The 13,166-nt window shown below is 43.5% G+C and overlaps 1 protein-coding gene across 4 annotated transcripts in view; it reads left to right on the plus strand.

Annotated features, from left to right (window-relative positions):
- The window catches only part of KCNJ15 (potassium inwardly rectifying channel subfamily J member 15), a 57,701-nt gene that overhangs the window by 40,607 nt on the left and 3,928 nt on the right, over positions 1-13,166 (plus strand). For 2 of the 4 annotated variants that reach the window (XM_019964215.2, XM_070796879.1), the window contains exon 2: positions 11,056-11,160. The gene's annotated coding sequence lies outside the window, so the exon portion shown is untranslated. Of the gene's footprint in view, positions 1-7,058; positions 8,349-11,055; positions 11,161-12,514; positions 12,648-13,166 lie in introns of those variants that run through there. The other 2 variants (XM_070796882.1, XM_070796886.1) reach the window with 2 other exon arrangements.

Here is a 13,166-nt window from a genome sequence, read left to right on the forward strand (position 1 = left end):
CAAGCATGTCTGTGACCTGGGATGGTGGGGACAGATGAGGTAGGGCAGGGGAATATCACCTGTAGCTAAAATCTAGACTTTTATTTTTTTTTTTTACTATGAATGTGTAACACACCACCATCATTTTAGTCCCAAGTGTGATTTCATTATAGTGGAAGTCACGGTATTTCAACACAAAGTTGCTTCAGAGATCTTGAAATAACATTTCAGCTCACCACCCTTTCTATGGAATTCTCCAGGTGAGAATTCTGGAGTGGGTAGCCTTTCTCTTCTCCAGGGCATTTTCCTAACCCAGGGATCGAACCCAGGTCTCCCACATTGCAGATAGATTCTTTACCAGTTGAGCCACCAGGGAAGCCCAAGAATACCGGAGTGGGTAGCCTATTCCCTTCTCCAGTAGATTTTCCGGACCCAGGAATCCAACCTGGGTCCCCTGATTTGCAGGCAGATTCTTTACCAGCTGAACTACCAGGGAAGCCCTTCAATATGGTGAGCTCTTCCTAATTAATACTTGCAAAAGAAGCGCAACTTTGTTTTTAAAATAATTGATGTCTTTTGTAGTCATACTTGTTTTATTTTTATGTATTTAAACACATTCTGAGATGGCAGTCTTAGGTCTTACCTGTCTGCCAAAAAGGACTATAATGCAAAAATGGTTAAAAAATCCCTGCTGCTGCTGCTGCTAAGTCACGTCAGTCGTGTCCAACTCTGTGTGACCCCGTAGACGGCAGCCCACCAGGATCCCCCGTCTCTGGGATTCTCCAGGCAAGAACACTGGAGTGGGTTGCCATTTCCTTCTCCAGTGCATGAAAGTGAAAAGTGAAAGTGAAGTCGCTCAGCCGTGTCCGACTCTTCTCGACCCCATGGACTGCAACCTACCAGGCTCCTCTGTCCATGGGATTTTCCAGGCAAGAGTACTGGAGTGGGGTGCCACTGCCTTATCCCAGAAATCCCTGAGCCATGTAGAAAACAGACTCGTGGTTGCCATGAGGGAGGGGGAGGAATGAAGTGGGAGTTTGGGGTTACCAGATGCAAACTATTATACACAGAATGGATTAACAACATATCTATAAGATCCGACTGTATAGCACAGGGAACCGTAGTGATAAACCATAGTAGAAAAGTATATGAAAAAGAATATAAGCATCTGTATAACTGAGTCACTTTGCTACACAGCAGGAATTAACACAACATTGCAAATCAACTATACTTCAATAAAAGGCATTTTTAAAAGAATCCCCGAGCTGAAATATTAAAAATGAGGCCAGCTTACTAGATTGACTGGACTTCCTGACACCTTCTGGTGCATCACACATGATAAAGCTTTCCTCCCATTAACGTCTGAGTTGTTTCCAGGACTCCTAGTACTGGGAAAGTATGGGTTGCTCTTCTTCTAAGAAAGTTGTCTGTGCTTTGAACCTTGTCTGAGTTTTTTTTTTTTTTTTTTTTTACTTTCTGAGCTTCTCTAGAACATTGGTCTGCTCTAACCTAGGGTTCCCAGGTTTAGCAAATAAAAATATAGGACTCCTTTTGACTCTATCTATATGGTACATATATGTGGATTTCAAATAAACAATGCCTAATTTTGAGAATAAATATTTATCAAGTACTGAATGACATACTTAAACTAAAAATCATTTGTTGTCCATTTGAAATTCAGTTTTAACTCACCATCTCATATCCTATCTGGCAACCCTAAAAACACTAAAATTGGGCCAATATTCCCCAACAGATGATTAGAATGTGTTTTCTTACTCTGTTGACTGATGGAGGTTAGTTAACTGCCAAAGATCTCAGACTAAATGTGATGCTATTAATATTTTGAAGTCTGAAATTTTCTTATTATTACTCAGTGATCACAAACACCTATATTTTCAACTTTGGGAAAAGTGGACAACTCAGAAATATTGCCAGACCTTAAAGTACCTTGACCACCATCCAAGAATTTTAGTTTTGACTGTGTCTCCTTGAGATCTCATGATAATTCATTTTCTATATCAGAGAAATGTGGTCAAAGTTTAGACTGACAGTGAAACTGAATTTCAAAACCTTTGACACTCATTCTATTGTTAAATAACTCCTTGGTTCTAAATCAAGGAATAGTCATAATTTCCTTTGTCTGGGATGAGATTTCAATCATGACAATGAAGAGCATAGAAATGACCGAGGAGAATTTCACTCTTGCGTCCAGGGGAATCACACCAAAACCCATTAATCATTAATTGTTCAAGGCCAAGAAGTCCAAATTTATTTTGAACAGAAGAAAGTAGTCAACATGAAGCCAGAAAAACAAGCCAGCTGAAATTCAGTACATATATTTATAATACGATACTCTTTTTATCAGCAGTGACTCATTGGTAAAAGAATCCACTTGCAACATAGGAGATGCAGGAGACATGGGTTTGATCCCTGGGTCAGGAAGATCCCCTGAAGTAGGAAATGGCAACCCACTCCAGTATTCTTGCCTGGAGAATCTACTTGACAGAGGAGCCTAGTGGGCTACAGTTCACAGGTTGCAAAGAATTGGACATGACTGAGTGGCTGAGAATACACACACACACACACACACACACACACACACACGCACACACACTCTTTCTGTAAATCTGTGCCTTCGTCATAGTAAAAAATATATTATAAATGTGAGACAAAGAAAAATTGTTATTGTTAAAGGCGGTGGGTTCGACGTCTTAGTGAGTGAGACATTTTAGGGAAAAGTCAGTCTGAATATTTCAAATTATATACTGATGCAATGTATAAGTGCAGTGATCTAGCCTCAAGCAACTTTTGAAGGCCAGAGATGGGGGCTTGAGAAAACAAACTTGCTTTCTTGCTTTCCATTTTTTTCGTCCTCTTTTAGAGCTATGACGATACCCAGTTTGAAGTTTCATTGAATAGAATACACTAAATACAATATTTGTTTCTCTACAAGTATCATCTGAAAAAAAACCAGTACCTGCTGTCCTGAATTATTTCCAGGTTACCAGTTATGATCAGACACACCCGAACACTCTATATTTTCACCTCTTTATCTCAAGTTTGGAGCCATCTCCCCTGTGGCACATTTGAATGAATCCAGACAAGAATAGAAAGTAAGATTCCGCGGGCTACTTAAATCTCTTCCCTAAAGACAAAGTTGGAAGCAGTGCATTAGGGCGTCTAGTGCAATCCAGTTGGCCTTGTTTTTTTTTCCCCTCAGACATAAATTTTCCTGTTTTGCCAGTCATCTTACAACAATGCATGTCCAAACCATGCTGTGATTAGAGGGGAGTATATGCTTATTACCCAAGTTCTTCACATGTCGGAGCATGGAGAGATCAAGGGTGGTAAACCAAAGGAAATTTCCATTTGCTTTTTAGCTGCTGCACATTTTTACTCTATAGGAAAGTTAACTGTTAGTAAGTAATGATGTTCAGCTGAAGTTGGTCACTCGTAACAACAGACAGATGTATAATGTTTTATTTGGGTTAGCCAGCTCTCTCCCAAAATAAAGGGCCTGAAATTAAACTGTCTTTAGAAAAATATTCAGCAAATGATACCTTATTCCAGGGCTCGGATTCTTTGCCATGGAAAATGGAAAATGAGTCTGCTAGTGAACTCAGTATCTGTTTAAACCTGTCTTTATCCAGAGAAAGCTTGATATTCTACAGAATTAAAAAAAAAAAATTTAGAAGAGCCTACATTGAGGGGCAAAGAGCATAACTATGCAAACCGCATGGAGAGATGGAAAAGGATTTTTTAGTTACTTATGGAATTTGAAACAATAATAATGGAATGGAAACATAGGAAAAAGGCTAAATATTTGACCACAGAGGCAAATTGGATCATTAGAGACCCACATGCAATGTCAAATGTGGGATTTGTCTTTAAAGCAGTACTTGATGCTTTTCCAACATACAATAAGGCACAAAAGACTTTGCCAGTTCTCCAAGCGAGAACCTCCAGCCACATAATCCTTTCGGAAGTCGGGTGTTTTTAAGACACTGGTTCTGATTCAGTGGCCCAAGCAGAGGACCACTTTAGCTGGCACTTCTGATGAACATTTCTAAGTGATGCTGGTGCTTCTGGCCTTCTTTTATATGCTGCCCTGTCTTCAGGGTCCAGGGTGATGGATAGCTCATCTCAGGATATTTCATGTCCACAATGAGAGCTAGACATCCCCCCATCAAATGGACTAAGACTCACAAAGCCTTGTTTCCAGCCCTACTTCTGCCACTGACTCAATGACCTTGAATAAATCACTCAACCTTTGTGATCCTCTTTTTCCCTGGATACAAAGTGCAAAGTTTAAACCAGATCAGCCCTCCTTAGGGTGCTCTCAAATGTTGGCCAAGTGGAGGATTTAGAGGGTTAAGCGTGTTTCTTTGCTATAGAATTCTCAGACCCTGTACTAAACAGATGTGCAGTGTGAGTCTACAGTAGGTAGAGACAGTGGGGTACTTGAGGGTTCGGGATGCAAGGCAAGTCACTTTATTTGTGGAGCACCTCTACCAGTTATCTATGTTAGTCGCTTAGTCCTGTCTGATTTTTTTGACCCCATGGACAGTAGCCCGCCAGGTTCCTCTGTCCATGGGATTCTCTAGGCAAGAATACTGGAGTGGGTAGCTATTCCCTTCTCCAGGGGATCTTCCCAGGGATCGAACCTATGTCTCCTGCGTTGAAGGTGGATTCTTTACCATCTGAGCCACACACTTAGGGGAAGCCTGAGCAAGAGGACTGCTAAGGCCCTTCTAGCTTCAGCTCTCAGTCCTAAGCTCCAGGATCTTTCCTCCAGCCTCTGGTGTTCTTAGCTTGTGAATCCTCAAGTCTACTGTAAGATGGTATCCATCATCCTAGAAAGAAAACTTGGAGAAATTTTAAAACAGTTACTTGCATTTCCCCCCAAATTCTCATTGTCCCCCTCAAGACAATTCATCTGAACTTCTAAACCCTAGGAGGCCCTTTTCTGGCTAACTGAAAATGCCACCCAACAGCTATCATATATTTGTATTCTTGGCCCCTTTAACTTGCTATTCCTTCGCACACCCAAGGGCCCACTCCTTTGCTTGAAAGCAACAGGACTGAACTTTTAGGTAACCTAGTTTATGTGCTTGTGAATTTCCCACAGATTCTATATAACTCTAATCTCAAAGTATCGTCTCTAGATGAGCAGCCTCAGCATCACCTGGGAGCTCATTAGAAATGCAGATTTCTAGGCTCTCCTCTAATCCGAGGGGCTTCCCAGATGGCTCAATGGTAAAGAGTCTGCCTGCCAAGGCAGGAGATGCAAGAGACACGGGTTTTATCCCTGGGTCAGAAAGATCCCATGGAGGAGGAAATGGCAATCCACTCCAGTATTTTTGCCTGGGAAATTCCATGGGCAGACAAGCTTGGAGGGCTGCAGTCCATAGAGTCACAAAGTCAGACACGACTGAGTGACTGAGCACTCTAAACCTCCTGGGCAGAGCCATGTGTATTTTAAGGCCTCCGGGTGATTCTGATGCTCGCTGAAGTTCTAGAACTCATGTTACAGAGGTGAGAAATGAGGATTACAGACTCAAACAGACCTTGTGCTGGATCTGTTCTTTACCTGGACGCCTGGAATAATGGCATTAATCCTTTCTGAATCTAAGTGAGAGTTAATACACGGCCCCTTAGATAAGGTGTGCACAGGATAAGCAATAAATCAATTATAGCTGTTGTTCTCTAAGGACTACTAACATGTAATGAGCCAGAACTCATTTTACAATGTGCTGCACAGAATTGCTCAACAGTGAGAGATGTCTACTATGAGTTAGTTTTGAGGACAGTTAGTTTTGGTTAGACAGGAGCACAGGTGTGAAGACAGGTCTGGCTTGCCAACAGGGTCCTTTAACTTTTATGAACGCGTATAAATGATTGAATCTCTCAGTTTAGTTTCCTCATTTAGAAAATCGAGAAAACACTTTCTTCACAAGGTAAAGAGAAGGATTAAATAAAATACTGTGTGTGTGTATGTTAGTTATTCAGTCATGTCTGACTCTTGCGACCCCATGGACTATACCCTGCCAGGCTCCTCTGTCCATGGAATTCTCCAGGCAAGAATAGTGAAGTGGGTTGTCATTTCCTTCTCCAGGGGATCTTCCCAACCCAGGGATCGAACCTGGGTCTCCCATATTGCAGGCACATTCTTTACCATCGGAGCCACCAGGGTTTGAAAAGGGCCCAGTCCCTTTTTAAGCAGCGCCCAGCCCACATGAAGGCTACTAATGACATAAGGTCTGGTATGCTGGGCATCACAGATCATGGTGCTACATGATCCTTAAACACTGGCTTCTTGCGCCACAGAAATAAGAACAACAGGATCTGAGGCTCTTACATCTTACCCTGAAAAATCGCCTTATCCTGAGAAATTTAAGTCACAATGTCAAACTATTGGAAAGAGAAAAATTATTCACTTTTTCTATGCTGTCCTTCAGGATCAGGCAAATCTTTCTTCTTGTTGAAATCTTAAGAGGTTTATATTTCTTTTCTTTATTTTTTAATTGGAGGAAAATCACCATGCTGTGCTGGTCTCTGCATTACTACAATGAAAATCAGCCATAAGTACACGTGTCCCCTCCCTCTTGAGCATCCCTCCCACCCTGCATCACCCATCTAGGTCATCGCAGAGTGCCAGGCTGGGCTCCCTGTGTTATATAGCAACTTCTCACCAGCTATCTATTTTACACATGGTAGTATAAATATTCTTTTCCTATTCGGTGTTTAGCCATAGACCAACATTTGAAGTTCACACTGAGGGCTGTTTCAAGACTTCACCTGTTTTCTTTAAATACAGTACCTTTTAGATCAGACACTTAGTCCTGAAATACAAAAATATGTACTAAGAGTATCGCTGCAGTCAGACTTTCACCAGGTTGTGTCTCATTATCAGACAAGGGGCTTCCCTTGTAGCCCAGTCTGTAAAGATTCTGCCTGCACTGCAGGAGACCTGGGTTTGATCCCCGGGTTGGGAAGATCCCCTGGAGAAGGAAATGGCGACCCATTCCAGTATCCTTGCCTGGAAAAATCTCATGGACAGAGGAGCCTGGTGGGCTGCAGTCCATGGGTTCGCAAAGAGTCGGGCACTACTGAGCGACTAACACTTACAGTATCAGACAAGTCCAAGAACTCAACAAGGTCACGGGACTCTTTTCTTTCCCGTGTTACGAGTCAGCCTGAGTTCAGCTGCAGCTCACTTCTCCCCACCCCAGTCCCCATCGCTGTCAAGAGGAAGAAACGGTCCACTCCGAGCCTCCCCTGAGAGCAGGGGCAGAACCAGAACTGAGCCACCCTCACTCCGTTCAGGTGAGACTTGGGTCCCCGCAGCGGACACGCCATTGGCCGAAGCAGTCACGTGACCACATCTGACCCAGAGGATGAACACACATCCCCCAGCAGAACCGCCTCGGGTAAGGAGGCTCATAGACTGACGATGGGCCCCCCAGAGACTGGAAGCCACAACCACCACAAGGAAAAGCGACCGTGGCTCCCCCAATGAGGCTCCAAGTTCCTCTCTTCAAAGACAGCTCATTAAGATACAGGACACCGGGTGGTGAATTTGCCGTAACCTTAACCAGATCCTCATATTCCTCATGGAGGAGAATGTCCAACGGCATAGCCTCTCAAACTTGCCAGTCCTCCCAGCCACCCTTAGTCCTCAGAAGGGTTTGCAGGAGGAAAGCGTCATTTCCCCGGCAGATAACAACCAAAGGGGCACCCTTGGGAACCTGTTGAGGGGCCACTCGGGGCACCTTGTTGTCGTTAATGAGCACGCCCAGTTCTGAGGCCACCTGGGCAAAGCCATCCGTGCCCTCAGCTGACGCGGAGGAAGCCAAGAAGCGGATTCAGAGAAGGAGGCGCAGCCGCTGGAGCGAGGCCGAGGCTGCTCGGAAGAGCGGGGGGAAGATGGCGGGAGGCCAGCGCCAAAGGCCCCCCCGCGTGTTTATGTGACCACAGTCACAGGACCCAAAGACAGGATAGCTAAGCCTCGCTGAGTTTATTTTCCATTACGTTTAAACCTTTGGAGTGCAGTGAACCCCAACTACATTCTTGTCAAGCACTTTTTAAAAAACATATTTCAGCACTTAATATTTAAACCCATGTACCCTTCAAGTAAAATATCAGCCAGGTGTTTCGGATTCGTAGCAAAGAGAGAGATCATCAAAAGTTTGCTTCGTCAGAAATATTTGACACCTGAGAAAGCTTTTAAAGCAACTTTTCTTACAAACAGGCAGCTGTTTTGCCAGCGTTCTCAAGTCAGAGTCCCTCAAATTCCAATTCTAGTCTGGAAATCAGGAAGTTGTAGTTGGATTTGAATTTTACTTTAAGCCTCGCCACCCCGTTTGAAGGTATGTAGAATGATATCACTGGAGGCGTGACTGAGAAGCTCCAGGTTTAGGGAGTGACTGTCTCCTCATTTTTAAATTATTGTTTTCTGCAACTGCATGCATTCTGTTAGCCCACCATGGAACACAGAACTTTTTCCCAGGATGGACAAACTGAAAACTTCCAAAATTTGACTCAGAAGAGTTCTAAATTCTTAGAAGTTCTCAGTGTTGTACTAAGAGAAAAAAAAACCCTTCTTAAACCATATTTTCTTTTCCTAACCAAGTGTTACATGAAAGTTAGCACGATTATCCCATTTTTGAGAGTCAAATACTCTGTAAACACAGTTTAGTTAGTAAAAGTTGTGGGTGAAAGTCTATTGTGGAAATGAAAGACTTGCCTATGCTTAATGTTGGCTAATATTTCTACTAGCATTATTTATATTACATTAAATATTTAATGTAATATAAATGTTTACTGTATGTTTACTGTAAATATTATATAACATAAATTTTATTATAAGCATAAATTGTATAGTAAACATAAACATGTTTACTGTAAATGTTATATAACATAAATTTTATTGCATATAATGCTTACATATTCTGTAACACAATATGTATATGACATTTATATGATGAATATAGATAATGTATTATAGTTTTGATCAGATTCTCCATATATTGCTACTTTAAAAAAATAATTTTATTTATTTATCTGTCTTCCTTTTGGCTGTGCGGGTCTTTGTTGCTGAGCAAGCTTTTCTCTAGTTGTGAAGAGTGGAGGTGACTCTCGAGTTGCGGTATGCAGGCCCCTCACTGTGGCGGCTTCTCTTGCTGTGGAAACAGGCCCTCGGTGCGTGGCCTTCAGTGGCTGCAGGTCCTGGGCTCTAGGGCACAGTCTATTTGTGGTGGCTGGGTTCAGTTGCTCTCTGACATGCAGGATCTTCCCTAATCAGGGATTGAATCCATGTCTCCTGCATTGGCAAGCAGATTCGTTGGCACTGAACCACCAGGGGAGCCCTATTGCTCCTTTAAAGAATTAATACTTAGCCGTGGGCCACTGGGTCACTGGCTTTCCTTTATTTATAAGGATGGTGGAGACTGGGAATTTCTGGAAAGTAATAAGCAGATGTTCTCTACGTCTATATGCAATAGTGTTACTTCAGGACTCTAAGGGCGAGTTGGGGATAGGATATTCACCAAGAGGGGAGAGCTGTTAAGATGTTGATAACGATTCAATTTCTGTATCCAGTGTGTTGGTTCTCAAAGTGTGTTCCTGGAGCAGCAGCATCATCTGGGAACTCTTCAGACCTGCAGTTTTTGGGGGTTCCACACCAAACCTACCAAATCGAAAATGCCAAGCCTGCCAGGAAGTTCTCAGGCACTTAGGGTCTGAGCGTCTTCGTCAGGCTGGTCAAGAATGTGGGCACAGGGGCTTCACAGGGACCCTTCTGCCCAGTGCCAGCTGTTGAGAGCTTGGATTTTCTGTGGCCCTGTTTCCTCCTTATGGGGATGCTCTGAGGGCTAATTATGGCCACACATGAAAAGCACCTAGGAGAGAGGCTGGTCCCTGGCTCTAGTGTTATCTGTTTATGATGATGAGTACTGTAATTGGTGATCTGAAGCTTTAGTGTTTTTGCCACTCACCTGAATCTTCATTACTGTCGTTTTATTTTCTGTATCCTTCCCACTTTGGGCTTCCCTGATGGCTTAGATGGTAAAGAATCTGCCCATAATGCGGGAGACCTGAATTCGATCCCTGGGTCAGGAAGAGCCGCTGGAGAAGAGAATGGCAATCCACTCCAGTATTCTTGCCAGGAGAATTCCATGGACAGAGTCTACAGTCCGTGGAGTCACACAGTAAGATATGACTGTGACTAACACTTCCCAATTTGGACCATTTCTGGCTCCGTCCTTACTCTGTTCTTGCTTAGTGTTTGCATATGTATTTCTCCTAATTGGTCAGGGTCTCTCTGTCCATTTACAGGTAGGTTTCTCTTTGATGGGATGGTGTGTTCCAGCTCACAGTAGTTCATTTCTTTGATCTTCCATTCTTACCATATATATATAAGTAGAGTTTAGTAAAAACTATTTCAGAAAAGGAGCATGCCAAAATGCCAAAGAGCCTGGTGACATCAGAACAGATTGCATTAAACTTCGGAGGTTTAAGAGGGATTTGTGTGCTGACAAGAACGCTGGTCTAGCTCCCAAAGACTTTGGAGCTTGTTCGTTCTGCCATGGGCAAGACAAGTCACTGCAACCTCCCAGGTCTCCTCATTTGAAAACCGTGTGTCAGATGCCTTGGTTCTGACATTCTTTTAAACTCTAATGTTCTATGACTCAACAGTAATAATGCATTTCCACAGGCGGTAAAAATATTCTAGACTCTTCCCTTCCAATTCTCACTGTTTACTTCCTCTGCACTTCCCCTTCCTGCCTCCCTGTTTGCCGGCCAGTTGATAGTGGGCTTCTGTGGGGGTGAGTTAACCCACTCTTTCCAGGGTGTTTTACTACTGAGCTCCCTCCAGAGGGTGGGAATTCTACAGTGAGGATTGTGGCTGGGGCTTCAGTTTCATTCCTGAAACACTCCTTGAGCTTTGATCTATTCTGGGCACCCTGCCAGATCGCCAGGGGGTGCGGGGGTGGAAGGTGAACGCTGAGGGTCAGTTTCACTGGGTCAGTTTCTTAGTAAACACCTGTGAGCTCCACGTGGCCCTCTTTCTTTCAGGAAGTAGCAGAGTCCCATGGTAGCCAGGTGGGCGAAGGGGAGTGAGGACCATCCACCTGCCTTGGAGAAGACACCATCTGACCCGCCTGCCGAGTGAGCCCCCAGGTAGCATGCGGTTCTGGGGGCACGGGGTGTTGGGAGGGAGGGAGTGGGTGTTTAGCCTTGGGGTGCTGTCCACCAGCCACTCTTTTCCACAGTGAGAGGCTGATCCCAAGGCCCTTATCCCCATCCATCTAGGTTTTCTTCCCCCGTATATGACCCCCATCCTCAGATGGCCGTTGGGGTCATTGATTCCAACAGTTGTGCAAAACTGTAGCACAGGAGCTTTGGGGAGAGAGAGGAGACAGAGTCAGCTCATCCCTAGCCTCTGCCCCTTTGAAGGAGAGGTTAAAACAGAAGCGTCGTGGCCCTGCCTTTGTAACAACAGGGCCAAGTCTCCCAGCCTCTGGCAGAAGGCTGAGCTGGGAGCTTCATTTGTGCCACAGGACAGTTGTGTAGCACGCGCACAAGAAAACTTAAGCTTCTGTTTTCACTTCAGTGGGTTGAATGGCATGCACTTGCCCCTAAGAGTTTTGTTTTATTTTAAGCTCATGCAGTTACTTGTCCGTAAGCTACGTTTGTCTTTGCCAGCGCCCATGTTCTGAGCTTGACTAGGCACTTGGGCATGCCAGCCTGGCATTATGTTTCCAAACTTCCACTGTGGTTGCTTTCCTCTTGATTCCTGAGAGGGGCTGCTGAGGGTCTGATAAAGCCCACACTAAATTATATCCTGTACTTTTCATCTAAGTGTTAGCCACTCAGTCGTGTCTAACTCTTTACAACCCCATGGACTGTGGCCCTTTAGGTTCTTCTGTCCATGGGGTTCTCCAGGCAAGAACACTGGAGTGGGTTGCCATTCCCTTCTCCAGGGGAGCTTCCTGATCCAGGGATTGAACCCGGGTCTCCCGTATTGCAGGCAGATTCTTTCCTGTCTAAATCACCAGGGAAGCCTACTTTTCATCTAGACTGGTCCCCAAATTAGTGGGATAGGCTTCAACAAGAAAAATAAATTCTGGATAACATAGGGCCATTCTTTGCAAGGAAAATGAAAAAGAGACTCCCCTTTTCTGAGAAAAAAAAAAAAAGATCATTTCAAGGGGCAGGCAGTAAATGGCACACTTTAACAGTGCAAGAGGAAAACTAAAAAGCCCAACAGATTAGCCGTATCCTCAACAGGTGTTAGCCTTTAATGGATACAGTTTCAGATTCCTTGAAGGGATTTGCCCAGAGGATTATTTTAGAAACTCTGCTGAGAAAACATTATTCCAACAGCAAAGATTACTGCATGAATCATAGACCACTGTATACCAGTGTCATTTTAAAGGGAGAAATTTTTTATTATTATTAAAATGCCACTGAGGTGGAAAATCATGCCAACCAGGTGGTTACCCTGTAATCATTCACATTATCTTTTCCAAGGAATGCAGGGGTAACTTATCTCAGTCACAAGGCAGGCATTATAAGATGCTGTGTGGCCTCACCCCAGCTTTTCCCTGTCTGTAAATGCGGAGCGTTCTCTGGGGCTCAGCATGGCAGCCTAGTACCTCTTGCAGGTAAGTCTGTTCTGCTACATTGTCAGATGCCTGTACTCATGTATTTGTTCACTAGCTCTTTAAAATAGATACTTAGGCTGGTTCTACTTAGCTCGAAAGAAGTAAGGCAGGATTTTTGTGCCATACCTAAATGCCACGCCTAATATTCTATATTGATAACTTTTATCTCAGCATAACCAGCCATTAATAAAGTTTGCTTATTTGTTCTAAGTTTGTTTTTGGCTGTTGGATAACTTGATCTTTCCCATTGTAATCAAAAACTGGGACAGATCAAGGATTCCAAATAATTCATCAGACTATGGGGGGAAATCAATGGCTATTAATGGCTATTGCTATATCATGCAAAAGAACAGCTTTAAAAAAATTTTTATGAATAGTACCCAAGGTTTTAAAGTTTGTGCTAACATTTTCCATCACTATATCAAAAAGTATCTTGTGGATGGTGCATTTTATTTATATCAGTACTGGCCCTATGCTAAGTCAACTTATTTTTTAATTTTCTATACTTGAAAATCCTTG

The sequence above is a fragment of the Bos indicus genome, chromosome 1, assembly GCF_029378745.1.
Source record: "Bos indicus isolate NIAB-ARS_2022 breed Sahiwal x Tharparkar chromosome 1, NIAB-ARS_B.indTharparkar_mat_pri_1.0, whole genome shotgun sequence".
Taxonomy (NCBI): domain Eukaryota; kingdom Metazoa; phylum Chordata; class Mammalia; order Artiodactyla; family Bovidae; genus Bos; species Bos indicus.